This window comes from Dasypus novemcinctus, chromosome 7 (genome assembly GCF_030445035.2).
Source record: "Dasypus novemcinctus isolate mDasNov1 chromosome 7, mDasNov1.1.hap2, whole genome shotgun sequence".
NCBI classification, from domain to species: Eukaryota; Metazoa; Chordata; class Mammalia; order Cingulata; family Dasypodidae; genus Dasypus; species Dasypus novemcinctus.
Window position 1 is genome coordinate 68,149,121 of NC_080679.1, and position 15,942 is coordinate 68,165,062.

The window sequence follows — 15,942 nt, forward strand, 5'->3', positions numbered from 1 at the left end:
TAACATATATGAAAAAAATATTAGGTGATATATACTGCAAAATACAATTGTGAAGATATAAGTATATATCACATGACATAATAGAGTGTGCTTCATATGTTATGTATCAATCAAAACTTTTGTACACAATTTATATGGATGAGTTTTTGCATTTCCTTCAATCTTTTCATGCATTGACTTATTTTGCTCAGATGTGATCATGCTGCTTTCAGTAATCTCTTACTTTTCTCTTTACAATTTATAATCAATGATCTCTCATATTACTACAAAGTCCTAACAAACATCATTAAAAACAGTTACATAATATTCCTTCAATATGATGTATTTAAGCACTCCCCTTAGATTGTCTTCAGCTTTCTATCATTAATAAAGATATGATAAATATATGTGTCCCAATTTTTTCCACATTTAGCATTATTTTGATGAGATATAATCCTAGATTGAAATTACTGAATTAACAGGAATAAACATTTTAAGAATTTGATATTGTAAAAATTGCTTTTAGAAAAATTTGCATCAATTGATACAATATTCTTTTTACTTTTTTGTATATTTTTAATTTTTTATGATTTTTGAAATTATGCTAATATGATTTATCTCTTGCTGTTTATATAAGTGGCTTTGATTTTTAATGAGCATGAATCTAATCTGTCCTTTGTTAACACAAAATTCTCCTTTAAATTTACTTCTCAACCTCGGCAATATTGACTAGATAATTTTTGCCTGTGGGGGGATCTCCTGTACGTAATAGTTGTTTAGCAGACCTTGCCCTCTAAATACTAGATGCCAGCTACATCTCTGATTTGTAGCAACAAAAATGCCTCCAGACACTGCCAAATATCTCACAGAGGATGGGGGCAAAATCAGACCTTCTGAAGAACCTTTTTTTACCAAATACTATTTTTCAGTAATGCAGTAAACTACCTACTTAATGTTTTGAAAGTTTAGATGTTTGTATACCTCATTTCTGGAAGTGAGAAATCTTCATTCATAAGTGTAAAGTAATGCAAATGAGGACAGGCCAAAAAGCGATGACCTGACAGAGCTCATTGAGGTCAATCTGGAAAGCCTCATAATGGAGCGTGGAGCAACACAGGTAGGGAAATGGAGGCTCGGGGAAGTTAACTCACCTGCCCAAGTTCAATATCCAAGAAACTGGGACTAGAACTCAAGCCTTTTGCTCCCAAGCTTCAGATCTTTTCATAACACCACCATCCCTGTTCTTCATTACAATTCTGCTGTCTGTTACTCCTTCAAGCCCTTTTTTCCCCCCAGAAAACCCATCTTAGCTACAGTTATTTCAACCACTCCCCTAGACTATGCCTATATTAGGATGGAGCCCTTGAGCTGTTTTTTGTTTTTTAAAAATAATCATTAAAATCACTTGCTCTTTAGTTGATCCCAGTAGCTTGAAAACTCTTGATGAGCATGTAGGTAAAGAGTTCCACCCACAAAGGGCACCCACAAAATACTACCAACTAGGACAGCTACAATAGCGTTTTGGCTTAAACTGGCTAAGTGGCACTGGCCCCTTATAAAAAGAGGGCAATTTGCTTTGGTCAGTAGTCTTGGGAAGTGGAAATTGAGCTGATGATGTAATTTTTTAATGAGCGAGAAGTGGAAAGAAGAGTTGATGAATTAGGAAATGAGGGGAGAGTAGAGAACTGAGAGACAGAGTTAATGAAAAATATAGCATATTAACAGGAGGACAAGGGCATGAGTAGCAGAATGAAAGGAAAGCAGCAAACACTGCTTGGCTCTAGGAAAAGCATTTTCATTCCTATGGATCATAGATTATAAATGGCATGTTGTTCACCATCATATCCCTGGTGTCTTGTATAGTCAATACACAATGTTCACTGAAGAACTGATTCTTCAACAAAGAATTACCTGGACCTGGATTTTTGAAAACCATTTTCTTTGCTGCAGCAGGGAGTCAGGCACTCCCCTGTATACATTTGTGAATAAGAATGAAAAATCACAAGCCATACTCTACAGGCATACAGTGAGCATCTTCAACTGGTTCAGTTCAATCCTTGGAATTGTAGGTAGGGGATGGATCTAATGTATATAAGAAATGATCCCTGGCATTTAAGGGTCTGACAATCTTATTGGAAAGGAGTTGTTTGGAGGGGCGCAGGAAGTTGCCACAACAGAAGAATGTTGAGAGGTCAAAGTCCACAACGTATTTGGAACTGGTCAAGAAATGGAGAAATCTTTCTTCTCAGCACTCTCAACTATTTTTCTGCAAGCCTGTTTTAAGGTGGCTAAGACAGCTTCAAAAATGAAGATCATTTGACAATGGCTTCAAAGACTATGGTGAAAAGTAGTCACAGAAAGTGAAAAAATGGAAAATTTGCAACCATTTATTCCACAAACAAATATTGAGTGGTTCTTTCTAACGCATTATATGTTAGGCATTAAGAAAGACTAAAGAACAAGTAGGGTATAATTTTTATATTCAATAGAACTTACAGTCTAATCAATATTCTTGATTAACCTCAAGAAGTAGCATATAAAGAGCCTTTTAAAGATGAAATAAACTGGAGTTAAAATCTCTGCCAATTTGTCACCTTGGGCATTTCACAAATTTACTGAACCACACTTCTCCCATCTCTGAAATGGAAGTGATAATTTCTCCCTTACAAAGTTCTTGTGATGATAAAATGTCCCAAGAATTTTTTCACTGTACATGCAGTGCCCAGGACATGTTGTTCTTCAATAAGGGCTAAGTGTTGACTACTCAGACACTTGAAGCTTTTTGAAAACTATTTAATACACCAAGTTCAACATTAGTTATTTGTCTAAAATAATAGCATAGGTTAAAATGGGATATCTTTTAGAAAATAGAATTTTAAATAAAAATTACTAGTCACTGGAGAGCTTCTCCAGTTACCAGGCACTTATGACTTAGGTACACAAGGGAGAGGACCCAAGAAGAGAGTCTAGGAAAGAAACCAATGTTTTTGAAAAGAATATTACCACATCTTCAGATTTATGAAAAAATGGAAGGAAATCAAAATTGCAAGTGTAGTTCAAAGAAGATTAATTATTTTATACTTATCTCAGAGCAAAGAACCAAATGGGAATATGTGCTAACCAGGGTAATCACCTTGCAATCTAATCAGGAAAGGATTTGGGGGGTATTGTGAAATCATTGCAACCTTTATCTTGGGGCCCAAGGCAGTGCTGGATTAGGTTTCTTTTTTTTTCTCCCCTTACCTCCCCCCCCCCCCATTGTCTGCTCTCTGTGTCCATTTGCTGCGTGTTCTTCTGTGACCGCTTCTATCCTTATCAGCGGCAGTGGGAATCTGTGTTTCTTTTTGTTGCGTCATCTTGCTGTGTCAGCTCTCCGTGTGTGTAGCACCATTCCTGAGCAGGCTGCACTTTCTTTCGCACTGGGTGGCTCTCCTTACGGGGTACACTCCTTGCACATGGGGCTTCCCTATGTGGGGGACACCCCTGCATGGCAGGGCACTCCTTGCATGCTTCAGCACTGGGCGTGGGCCAGCTCCACACAGGTCAAGGAGGCTCAGGGTTTGAACCGCGGACCTCCCATGCGGTAGGCGGACACCCTAACCACCAGGCCAAGTCTGCTTCCCTGGGTTAGATTTCAAAGGGACAGATGCAGAAGATATTACTGCAAAGCCACGAGTAGGGTCTAGAAGGAATACTTTTCCAACATTGATCACCTCTGGATACAAAAGATTTTGCCTCATAGAGGAAGCGCAACATCAGAGCAAAGCTCAGGTTCCACAAGATCTCAAGAAAATACATTTTTATAAGGAATGGGTGAAAACAAACAGCTCAGTCACAATTGGGGGAAAATACTTAAATAATTAAAATATCAAGAAAAACTAAGCATAATGTTCTCAGTACGAAAAGAGACACACATTAGTGAACAAGGAATTTAAATACATGACCCTTTTCTGCTGAGAGTTTTCAAATAAAAAAGGAAGATGAAAAGTAATTTGGACCCCCGTTAAAGAATAATTATAAGCCAAGAGGACAATTCTTTTTCAAATAGTACTTCTGATTCATGTAAAAACAGTCCCCCAATCATTCTGCATGATATTGCAATGATGGATACAAGTCTTTATACATTTTGTCAGAACCTATAAAATTGTGCAGTGCAAAGTGTAAAACATAATGAAATCTATGGACCATGGTTAGTAGCAATATTTCAATATGTGTTCATTAATTGCAACAAATGTACCACACTAATGAAAGATGTTAATAGGGGAAAGTGTGGGAGGGGGTTGGGTATACGGAAAACCCCTATATTTTTGATGTAACATATATGTAATATAAAACTCCTTTAAAAATAAAGAAAAAAATATATAAATATAAAACAGGCCACCAAAAGAGAAAAAGAAAAGCATAGCTCCTCAACTAAGCTGAAGATTTAATGAGTTTTATATTCTTTCAGTTTTCAAATCCAGATATTACATGTATTTTAAAAGACAGTACAATTAGATTTTTTAAATGAGGCAAATGTGAAACACAAATTGACAACTCAGAAATAACCTTAAGATTTCCACTTAAACTCCTACACTTTTTCATATTGATTTTTTAAGAGATAAATGTCTAGGTCAAATTTGGAATTTCTGAATAAAACCAACTCAGCCTTAAACCTCTATCTACCCCAATGTTTTTCATCAAACTTATGAGAAAATAATAATTAAAATTACCTCCTAAAAATTGTCAACATTTTACGTTACAATTTGTTGCTATCCATGTTGAGTGTTCAGACATGTAAAATTATTACTCTAAGTAGTTTTGAGAAAACAGATTTTTTTTTACTGGATTTGAGCTAAAGATTTTAAGAACAAATATCACTAATACAATTATTCCAGTAATTTCTCATAATATGTGGAAGCTAAAAAAAAAAAAGATTAAACATTATTTATGCACCCTTGTAAACAAATAGAATTTAGTTGTCTATTGAAAAATTTCAATATGACTGCTATCTTCCTTGTAGTCATAATTTGTTCTGAAAGTCCCAGACATAAATGCTTTGCATTTAGGGCGCTTTAGATCTAATTGCCAAATATAGAGAGGAGCCTTCTATTTATTTCCCAAGTGGTTGTTAAAGTAAATTATAATTTTACAGTGTTCAAAATGTTTTCACATTTGCTTTGGTCCTTAGGATAATCTATAGGAGGATATGCTTTCCCATTTTACAGATGAGGAAACTAAGTTTAGAGGAATGAAGAGTATTATACAGGTAAGTAAGTAAATGTCAAAGTCAAAACTTAAGCCCTGAGTAAGTGTATGTGTCTCAAGCAGTTGGGCACCACCCCTATGGGAGGTCCCAGGTTCACTTACCTGTGCCTCCTAAAGAAGACAAGCAGACAGCGGGTGGAAACAGCGAGCGGAAACAACCAGCAGACAGACAAGGGAGCCATGAGGGGTGGGGGTGGAATGGGGAGGGGAACTTAAATCTACTCACCCAACACTGGAATTTATCTTTTTTTTTTTTTTTAGATTTATTTATTATTTCTCTCCCCTTCCCCCCCCCCACCCCAACCCGGCTGTCTGTTCTCTGTGTCTATTTGCTGCGTCTTCTTTGTCCACTTCTGCTGTTGTCAGCGGCACGGGAATCTGTTTCTTTTTGTTGCGTCATCTTGTGTCAGCTCTCTGTGTGTCTGGTGCCATTCCTGGGCAGGCTGCACTTTCTTTCGCATTGGGCGGCTCTCCTTACAGGGTGCACTCCTCGTGTATGGGGCTCCCCTACGCGGGGGACACCCCTGCGTGGCAGGGCACTCCTTGGGCGCATCAGCACTGTGCATGCGCCAGCTCCACACGGGTCAAGGAGGCCCGGAGTTTTAACTGCGGACCTCCCATGTGGTAGACGGGTGCCCTAAACCACTGGGCCAGGTCCACCGCCCCCTGGAACTTATCTTATGCCTACTCCATTATTTGACACCAGCACCATCAGGCAGAAGTTACCAGGAAGGACTCACAGTGGGGATTATTGAAAAACTAAATGGGATTTTTATAGCACTTTGAAGAGAAGTTTGCAGAATATTGCAAAAGCAATGGAGGAAAAGAAAAATATGAGCAGACAACTATCAACCAATGGCCCCTGTGTTCCTACATAGTTTTCAAAGTGTTTCACATACACAATGTATTTTGAGTATCATAGTAAACCAGTGAGACAAGGCAGATGTACTTAGTCTTACAGGTGAAAAAACTTAGGTCTCTCAGTTTGAAAGTGACAAGTAAAATTGGAATTTGGGGCTTCTGATTTCTAGTCCATTTTTCTTCCTCTCTCAAAGTGATTTTCAAAATGTGATCCTCAGCCCATCAGAGTCTCACTGGTAATATGAAAAGTTGGCAGGGCCTTGTTTTCTAATATAACATCTTATGGGTAAGCTCATATACTTTTTTTCTTTTTTTTAGGTACCGGGGCTAGGAACTGAACCGAGGACCTCCCATGTGGAAAGCAGTCACTCAATCACCTGAGCCACATCTGCTCCCCAGATATACAGTTTTTATAGAGTAAAAATCAGTGACTTATGAAGTCTTCAAATTTATTGATGTTCTTGTTCTCACCAAGTTCTTTATTCACTGGAAAGTATGAATTTATGGACATGGTTATAAGGAGTCTTTCGTCTGTGTAAGGTCATAAATGTTTAGGAACAACATACCTCACACAGAAATAGAAAAAGGCTTAGATTGATCTCTTTCTGCTAAGTTCTCCTCAATATTTGGTCCCTCTCCTTCATGTACCATCCTCTGTGTTTCTGCTTTTCTGACAGATCTCCCAGTACTCCTCACCTATAGCTATAGTTCTCTGAATTAGTTTAAGTCATTATTGCCAGAAAAGAGCAATAATGATTTTAGGAAAAATGTGGGTTTGAGGCTGGGAAGACCTCATACTTAGTCAGCATTGTAAAGGCACAAGAAATGCCAAATTATCTAATAGGTTTACATTTGCAATCAGAAAACCCATAGAAAAGCTGTGTTTTAATTTCTCTACCTATTTAAGTTGTGTGCTTTTTTAGTTTTTCTTCTCAAGGTGCATTTGGAAGGGAGGCGATTTGATTGTTTCAGTGCTTGCGCCTCCAAGAATCTTAATCCTGCCTTGGCTAAGTAGGTAAAGGGCACATATCTTGGTCATTTGGTTATGTCACGGGTGAAAAATTGGGTATCATCTGCCTGTATTTTATGCTTCTTTCAGCTGTTAGGAAATGCAACCCTGAAATTATTCAGCACCGTAAGTCTTAGCTATAGGTGATTAAAAATAGACAGGGAGGAGAGAATATAGTTGCAGTTTGCAGGACATAAAAAATGCACATGCTGCTAAATTGTGCAAGCCAAGAGAACACTTCTCACAGGTGTTCCACTCTGCAGAGGTTACTCATTTGTCTCCAAGTGCAATCCAAGGTGTTGACTTGAGATTTTACAAATCCCTCCCCCTCTCTCTGCACCAGAGATAGCTGGAGATACCAATACTTACTTGGGCTCAGTAGCAACCACAACACCATAGTGTTCCCAGTGCTGAAGGGTAGGGCCCTGAAAGCTGGATGTTCTTCTCATGGAAGATTTTTACCTCTGGAATTTCCTGCCTGCTTTAGTCTGCCAGAGCCACACCTTACTGACCTTCAGGGACTCCTGAAAGACTTGTTTTCCATGTAACCTCCACTGATGGGCAGGACCTTAAGATCTAATTAAAAAAAAAAAAAAAAAAAAGACAATTTAAGCAATTCTGACATCTCATTCTTCTGGCATATAGTGATTTATTTTGATACTTGCTTCCTGAAGCAATTTGAAATAGGGTACAGTTTTAAGAATAAATGTACCAATAAGTGTGTGTCCTCAGTAATGAGTGAGACTGCCTAACTAGATGTGAAGATACTTTGATTCTAAAAATATAAAAGCTATCAGTCAGATTAATTTTCCATCTCCTGCTGGTACCTCAGGTGTGCTGGTGCCTGCAATAACCCTAAATTCCAAGGTGGTCATAAACACAACCTGTTCCTTCAGAAAGCTCTGGTACAGTGTGCATGTGTTTGTCCAATCTCAAATCCGCCCAGGAGAGCAGCATTGGCTTTAACTGAACGATAAGATATTTACCCTGGACGATTATGCCAAGGCATTAACAGCTGTTGAATTAATTATTGATGAAGGGGGTAGTGCCAATCATCTGAGAAGAGAACCTAAGAATATTTTTAAATCTTCTGGTCAAAAAACAAAAACAAAGAGAAAACCCCAAACAAAACTCTGCTGTACAACCCAGGTCTCTTGTCATTTCTTACTCTTGAACTTCTCTCCAAAGACGAAATCTCACAAAACTGTTCTTTTAAAATTATATTTCCTTTCCCCTTAAATATTTTCTTTCCCAGGGCTCCTCCCTTCAAACGCTAGCACCTTGGCTGTGTTTGCACTATTTTGAAAAAGTGCCCTACATCAGGGTAACCGATGACATGTTTCAGTTTTGAAACTAAACACGAGTACTGAAAACAAATAAATACGGGAAAGAAATGCAGAGGAAAACGACTCCCTCTCCCCACCCCATGAGTCTCTCAGGTCCACCGCTAGTCTGCGTGCGATGCCTTCATCGCTCCGGGCCTTCCCGGCTCCGCCAAAAATGCTGGGGCTGATTCGTGTGGTGTCTGAGCCCAGCACTGGTCAAAGAGGGAAAACAAACAACTGGTCCTGACAATCTCCAAGAAGAGAGTTTTCACTCTGGCTTGACTAATACTTGAAACATCCGCCCCACTGCGCCGCTTGTTTGGCATCCCGGTTTTGAGAACTCCCTGCCGTTGCCACACATTTTTTTTTCCGGGACCTGATTCCCGGAGGACCGCGAGGACCGCGCTGGAGCCCCTCGTCGGGACACTGCCCCTGCTCCCTGGCTGTGCGCGCACGCCTTGAAAGGCGGGATTTAAACGCAGCGATGCTGCGGGAGACTCTGCAGTGTCAACGAGCCTCCAGACGGTCCCGCCTCATTCGCCCTGGTGTGTAAGCTTCGCGAGTGCCTGCCTGGTGAACCGTCAGCAGCTTCGGCGCGCGGGAGCGGCGTTCGCGTGGTCGAGCCTCCGGCCAGGCCAGGGCGAGCCGGCGGGCTGCTGGTCCCCGCCCGAGCGCAGCCCCCGGTCGGGCGCGCCGAGCGGGCTCGCCACGAACGCCTCGCACCTGGGCGAGGCCGGGCGCGCAGGCGCTCAGCGCGGGGCCGCGGTCGGGCGCCTCAGCCCCGCGCGCGCGGGAGTTGGACAGTTCCGGGGCCGAGCCCGGCGGAGCTATCGCCGCCGCCACGGCGCGGCTGCGGGAGAGCGTCTGCGCAAAGCCCCTACGCAGCCCCGGCGGGACCGCCGCAACCGCCGGAGCAACAGCTTTCTTGCTGGAGAAGCCGCTGCCCCATGCGCCCACGGCCAGCGCGCCGAGGTATGCTCCTGGCGTCCAGCTCGAGCCGGCGCGCCCAGGGCGGACGCCGCCTTCCCACCTGGCCCCCGCCAGCCTTCGGAGGGCGAGCAGGCACCTGGGCGCGCCGCCGGAGGGAATGGCTCCGAGCACCTCTCCGGATAGAGTTTGCACTTTGTCCCGCGGTCCCACTTGTAGAGGAGCAGAAGCAGCAAGGCGTTTTCGAACCCTGGAGTTTAGAAGGAGAAAGTGGAAGCCTGAGGGGCAGAGGAGTCCCCAATGTGGACTCCATTTCCCAAGGCCGGAAGGCAGTGGAATAGGGGGAAAGGACAAGGAGCCCCCCTTCCACCCCTAGCATCAGCAGCTGGGCTGGGAAGTTTGGGGTTTGACATCTTCATTACAGGGAAATGGGTGGTTTGGGGACGAGGGTTAGAGTCCCCGGAGAGTTCAGCAACTCAAGAAAGGTGAGATGGGGGCGGTGAGGCAAGGAGATCCACAAAGTTTGCTATTGCAGGGAGCACCTAGGGGCTGCCTTGGCTACCAAACTCCGGGTGAAGGTATCCGCACAGGGTGGGAGGACACTGTGGGACTGCGGAAGGGATAAGGAGAAGTGGGGAGGAAGGACCATCTGCTTCGCCACCTTTAAGTGCGCGGGTGGGGGGGGGGGGGGCATGGGGAGAAGGGAGAGCTGGCAGGACGCTTCTTCCCGGAGTGCTTCGCCAGGCTCTGGAAGACAACTGATTTTATAGTGAAACTGGCTGGATGGGGGGCGTTGTGGGTCCTTCAAAGGAAATAAATTGCCAACAACCCCCTGCTGCCCCTAGTTCCAATCAGTATAAAATAAAAGCAGTTTTGGAATGCGCTTTCAAAAGTTCTTGGATTGGGAGATGTCTTCATTTTCTTCATTTTCGTACAGAGGTGAGGCTTGCATTTCTCTTTGCTTTTTCTTTGTTGAGAAGCATCACACCAAGGTGAAACCTTGTCAAGATGTAGCAAAAAATGCTCAAACAGAAGAAACAAATCGTTTAATTTGCATTCTAGGGTCAACCTAAATCTTGGAAACTGGCAGCTTCTGTACGCTTTGTGAAGTTGCAGGAAATACATTTATCAAATTAAAAAGAAGTCTTTTCACAAAGCCAGTAAGCTACATCTTAGATAAAATTAGAGGTTTGGGCTTGAAAGAGTTCCTTTAAATATTTCAGGACCTGATTTCACCTGTTTTCAGAGGGTTTTTGTCTTATTTTGATGCTATAAGTGCATCGAGTATGTCCTGCCCCTTCCCTGTGATAGATAAGTGCCTTTTAGAATGCAAACTATTGCATTGCAAACCCTATTGTTCCTTGAGGTGAAAAAAAAATGTTTATTTGGTCAAAATGCTGGTTGTAGTTCAGATTCTCTATTCCCATAAATCAGGTATTTTGTGGATTTATAATTTGCACTCCTACTCATTTCCAAAAGTGATTTGAGGACGCTTGGGATGAAACCCACAAATCAAATAGCTATTCTTGTAGATCTCCTTGACCTCTTGGATGCATTTGTAGTAAAATGCCTTTGGGAAGATGGTTTCTCCTCACAAAGGAAAACTTAACTGTCTTTTCTGGAATCAGCCTGGTGATATAAATGTTTTGTGGTATAATTCCTTGTGTACTTCATTGGGACAGGCATATATTATTTTACATTATATAAATAATGATCTCTTTATAGAAGTTTAATGCCACTAAGTAGCATTCATATTAAGGAAAACTGTTGCTATTTTACAGCATTTTCACAGCAGATTCACAGAGCAAAAAGAAAACAGTAAATTTAATGTATCCTTTTTGAACTGAGGCAGAAGGGACGTATTTTCTTTTCTTCACAACTGAGAAGGAACTGTTAATCGTACTTGTCACCAAACATGGTTAATTAATTAGTGAGACCTGTCAACCATTGGAGAACGTTTTCAGTGTAACTATTATATGAGGGTCTATCAAAGTGGATCAGGTGTTATCAGCATTCTTTTTCTCTGGCTAGTGATTTGGCTCAGAGAGAAAAAAAAAGTCCTTCAAAACAAAAACCACTCCAAAAGGTTAAATAGAACAATGTTGCATGGCGCTGGGGACCATGGAAAAGAGGAGGCTTTTAGGTTCTTGGACTGACCCGGTTTGACCTTTTCTGCCTGCTGAGTTCGAATATGTTAGGCCATTGCTTAATTTTTAGCAGCAGCACTTTATATTAAAGACTTGAACAATTAAGTAATTTCTTACAGGAGTGACTGCTTCATTTGTGAAAAATCTTTATTCACGGAAATAGAGAAAAATAGACTTTCTGCTTCTGCTGTAAGACCTTCGAAGATCTCGAGAGCAGTGAAGAGTGTTTTGTCTATGTGTCCCAACTTCCCACTGCTTTTTATCTGCCTCTGTGTTGTTTTCTAAATTGTGATCCACCCACCCCCACAATTTCGCCATCTTAGTTTTGCCACTTCCCCCACCCCTATCTCTGCTCCCCATATGTCTGGATGAGGGCTTTTTACCTTACTCTTTAAAAACAGTCTGCGGGTTTCTCTCGATCCACTTTGCTTTAATAGATTATTTCCTTTTTGCTCCTTTGTATTTTACTTTTTATTCAGTGATGTCCTTTTATTAGTGCTCATTTATTTCTTCCTAAAGTGACATTGCTAGGTCTGCTTTTCCTCCTAAATTCTGTATTTACATTTTGAACCACCTAAGACGTGGTTTTATATTGCTTTCTGGTGCCTCAAATCTCACAGGGCTAAACTCCAAGCAACATCTTTTCTCCTTAAATGAAAAGGACTGCGTCTCTGTCAATTTCCCTATTTCTCCCAGGCACTCCTCCTTGCTTTTCCACATATAATTCACCAGCAGATCCCACTGATTCCATCTCCAACAATGTCTCATGAAGCCTGTTTCTCCATCTTTCTATTCCCAGAGTTACCAATTTCATTCAGACTCTTCCTTGCTCTTTCTAGAGACTACCATGATGGCTTCCTGATTAGTAATTTCCTTTTTTTCTCTCTTTTCTAATTCATTTTACACTTGGGTTGCAGAATAAGCTTCGTAAAGTGGAGCCAAGCTCGGTTACTCTCTTACTTTTCCCCAGTGACTTACCAAATGACATACAAACCTCTCTTCTAACATTTAAGCCCCTCTGTATTCAAACCCCAAGCATTTTTTTACTTTGATCTCCTTGACTGATATGTTCATCCATTTATTAATTTATTAATATCTAAGCGCCTACTACCTGCTAGGCATGGCTCTAGGTCATACTTTCTCATGTACTTTGTGTAATGCAATGATATTTTTCAAGTTTTATTTTTTTCAATGGTGGAATCCATTTTAAAAATATGATCTTATGTGGTTGAAAGGGGACTAAGCAATCTCACCAGTCTCCCCTCTCTACCCTTAGTAGTTGGTGAGGCATCATCAGAGTCATGAGTCTCCTTGAAACAGTTTGAAAACCACTGCTCTAGGTTGAAGGGTACTTTCCTTCAACACACAGCAGGCCTCTGGGTTCTGCATATTTGTTTGTGTGTACCCTTTGCCTGGAACAAGTCCTTCCTCTTACCTACAACCACTTCCATCTGTCACAGAGTTGGCACACTTGCTTCCTACTTCCTGGTCTCCTCTGAACTCCAGTTTTTGCTCCTCCAAACCCTGATACAGTTTGCTTGAACTCCTCTTGCAGCATGTCACAGCCTTTGTCAGAATTCTGTGTTCCCTGCCTTCTCCCCTAAGGCCACCACAGCAAACATGCCAGCCTTGGCGCTCCATTCCTGAAATACCCAACTTAGGGCTGGCCTATCAATGGGCATCAACAGAGAATTTAATTTGGTTGAATTCTATCTGGTACTCTACTCCCAACTTCTGTAATAGCTATTTTGTAGCTGTTAATAGCTGTTTATTTTGTTTTGACTTCAGTTTGGTTCTGATAGTAGAGCCAGTGCTTCTCAAAAGTAAATGTGGATGTAAATCACAAGGGTATCTTCTTAAAATGCAGATTCTGGTTCAGCAGGTAGGGATGAGACTTGAGATGCTGAATTATTAATGAGCTCCCAGGTGATGTTGAAATAGCTGATCCTTCAACCACACTTTGAGTAACAAAGGTAGTAGATAATACCTAACAGGTTTTGGGGGTTTTGGCAGCCCTTCTCTGCCTGCCTGATATTTTTTTCTTATTTTAATGTTACATCATTTCACTTGCTAGTTCTCTCTTAATATTAATATTTTTTTCTCTAGCCCATTATATTGCTTCATTATATATTCTTCTCATTTTCCCATTATTTACAGATTGTGACTGTTCTTTCTCACTCTGCTTTGATTTCTTTTTCTCTTATTTGCTTGCATTGGTCCTTGAAATTCTCTTCAGGTGCCTTGGTTGACTCCCTGCCCCATCTGTTTTCTTATTGCTTCCAAATTTTTTCAGTTAAAGGAGCATTGAAATAGGACACAGGAAACCTAAGCTCCCTTCCCACTTTTACTGGCATTGTGGACTCTTGGGCTAAGTTGTATCTTTTTGGATTCGTTACTTATAGACAGAGGGTGTGGATTACACTTTCTTGGTCTACTTCAGCACTAAGATTCCATGTAGGATCTTCACAGGGGGAAGAAGGAGCAGGTTGGTAGAGGAGACAAGGATCGTCTAGTGATGCAAGTAGCTACGGTCTGTTTCAGGATCCTGTTGCAGATGAACAATTTGAACTTTGTTGTTCTAGCAATCATTGGAGACAGTCATAGTTACTAAGGAAGGTATCCTCTAATCCAGTCATTCCCAAACCTCGATTAACTTCAGTTTCTTCATCTACGAAAGTTGTTGTGAGGATTATATGAGATAATGTCTGTGGAGCCAGTGGTGGAATACTGTTCACAGTGTAGTTCCAGAAGTCGTGGTAGTTTATATCAGTCACACTCTTAGGATGCTATTGTCTCCTGAGTCAGTTAAGGATCATCTGGCTTTAGCAGAATTAACACTGTCTGTTCAGCAATTCATAACAATCTGTATAATCAGTTTGAAGAGAAATTTATGAGCAGGTTTTTTGGAAGTCAGTGAAAAAATTTAGAGGATGGAATATACACTAATAAAAACCAATCACCCTTTTATTTTTTGATCCATTTGGTGCCACATCAACTCTATTATCTCATAAATAGCAGAGATGGATTAAAATAAATATAAACTAATATAAAAAGATGGCCATACTTTCATACCTATATTATGAAAAATGATTTAGTTCTTTAATAAAGACAGTTCTATCATCAACAAATAAAAAGGATTGAAATTCATGGGTCTATGAGCATTTTATTTTGGAAATAAATATGAATGTGCTAAGAATTTACATTTCTGAGTTTATAATGGGAAATGCAATTTAGAAAGAAAAAAGAAAACATACACATAGAGCTATCCTGTCCCATGCAGGCTAAAGCTAATCAACCCTTTCTTTTCTTTTTGGCTGAGATTCTGGAATAATCATTGTGCTATTATGTTAGCATTACATCAGCAAAACAGAAGTGGGAAAAATGGACATAACCAATATTAACTGACTGCCCACATCCCATTTTGTTTTCTGTAAGCATCTGAAAATAAATAAAAGGGGTACTATGTAATTCCAGTGGGCCTGGTATAGGCACCTAGTCCTGAATATCCATGGCTATGCTGATGTCCTTTGCATGTGCAAGAGCTGCAGATGGGTAGTGTGTCACACTTTTTTCTCTTGAAAGAAAGTTACATTTCTGCTTTATTTACTTTTTGATCAGAAAGAGTACTTTTCTTTTAAATCTTCACTAACAACCTAGTGCTTATTTTCTGTACTGGTTGTATACTTTTTTTATAATGCAATTAAGAAGATACCACAAAATTTGAAAAGTGCTTTTGAGCTATAATGAGAAAAGGCCCATTGTGAAAGATAATCAACTAATTCTTCTAAATCTTTGCTTCAATAAAATTGCTTTAAAATTGTGCAGAATTCTACAGAGAGCTGTGATTTTTTATGTGTACTAGTTAAAATGGGATAGTAGTTCATTAAGTAAGACTTTCATAGTCTAGCAGCCCGGACTATTGGTGAGCTCACAACGTATGCAAACCAGGTTCAGATTCTAATTCATCTCAGACATAAAAGATTGCTATTTCTGTGAGATATTAGATAGGGATATGGGATTTACTTCTATTCAGTCAGTGACTCATTAAATCATTGTGTCTTTAGGGTTAGTAAGAATCTTTGGGTAAAATCCTCATTGATAAATCGGGCAAATGAGACCCAGAGACTCTAGAATATTTGAAATTCAAGCCTGGGGAAATTAAACATTACAAGTAAGGGTAGAAAACCTACTAGTATTAACACAAGAATTTAAACTCTACATAGAAATTGTGTGTTCTCTGTGATGTTCTTAGATTTGATACTTACTTTGAAGGTAAGTATTACCGTATGAAAAATCTAATGCTTAGAATAAGAATACAAAGCATACCATCCTATTGTTTGTGCACAACATGCAACAACTTAATTGCATATAAACACAGACATTTTAATTTTGTGTGTATGGAATATTTTTATTCAAATAAATTGGTGATTGTGTATGTTCTTAGATA

General features: G+C 40.4%; 1 protein-coding gene across 5 annotated transcripts in view; it reads left to right on the forward strand.

Moving 5' to 3' along the window:
• Positions 1 to 8,542: 8,542 nt before the first annotated feature.
• Positions 8,543 to 15,942, forward strand: part of ZNF385B (zinc finger protein 385B) — a 440,337-nt gene continuing 432,937 nt past the window's right edge. For 4 of the 5 annotated variants that reach the window (XM_058300557.2, XM_058300563.2, XM_058300565.2 and 1 more), the window contains exon 1: positions 8,543 to 9,393. The gene's annotated coding sequence lies outside the window, so the exon portion shown is untranslated. Of the gene's footprint in view, positions 9,394 to 10,201; positions 10,288 to 15,942 lie in introns of those variants that run through there. The other variant, XM_058300558.2, reaches the window with a different exon arrangement.